The following is a 310-nucleotide window of genomic DNA, read 5'->3' as shown; positions in this document are numbered from 1 at the left end:
GGAAATATAAGCTTCTAACAATGTTTTGAAGAACCCAGCAAAGGGATTAGAAAAGTGTATATGTGAGTGGCAGGGAAAAAATGTCAAAGAAGACTTCATGCTTTCTCATCTGAAGTTCCAGGAAGACAATGATAATTCGGGAACAGAATAGCTCTCAGAATGAGTGAATGTAGACATAAGATAAGTTATAGCTGAAAACAAACTCCTAAGGGATGCCTATTGTCATAGTTTTGAGAATAATAACTTAAAAGATGAAAAAAGTAATCAGGTTAGAAATGGTAATAGCCTACTGGGAAAGAGAAGTGAGTCT

This window comes from Tupaia chinensis, unplaced genomic scaffold (genome assembly GCF_000334495.1).
Source record: "Tupaia chinensis unplaced genomic scaffold, TupChi_1.0 Scaffold143796_1, whole genome shotgun sequence".
Classification (NCBI taxonomy): domain Eukaryota; kingdom Metazoa; phylum Chordata; class Mammalia; order Scandentia; family Tupaiidae; genus Tupaia; species Tupaia belangeri.
Note: the sequence above shows the minus strand (reverse complement) of the source record.